Below are 218 nucleotides of genomic sequence, written 5' to 3'. Positions count from 1 at the left end.
GAAAATGCAGCGTACCCTTGCGCAGGCCACCAGCCGAAATCCTGGTGAGTCAAAAAATATGGCAGCGATGCTGATAGAGGATGAAGTACAACTGATCCGAAATGTTAAAGCGTGTCTATTCCCCAGCATGCATCAGGCCATGTTCCTCTCTGCGCCCTCACTCTCGCCGCTCTCCCCGCCCCCCCACCTATTCACTTATGCACTCACACTCCCCCTCT

The sequence above is a fragment of the Echinops telfairi genome, unplaced genomic scaffold (assembly GCF_000313985.2).
Source record: "Echinops telfairi isolate 266 unplaced genomic scaffold, ASM31398v2 ScPeMD7_2565;HRSCAF=3150, whole genome shotgun sequence".
Classification (NCBI taxonomy): Eukaryota; Metazoa; Chordata; class Mammalia; order Afrosoricida; family Tenrecidae; genus Echinops; species Echinops telfairi.
The sequence above is the reverse complement of the archived record's forward strand: the minus strand, read 5'-3'. Positions refer to the sequence as shown.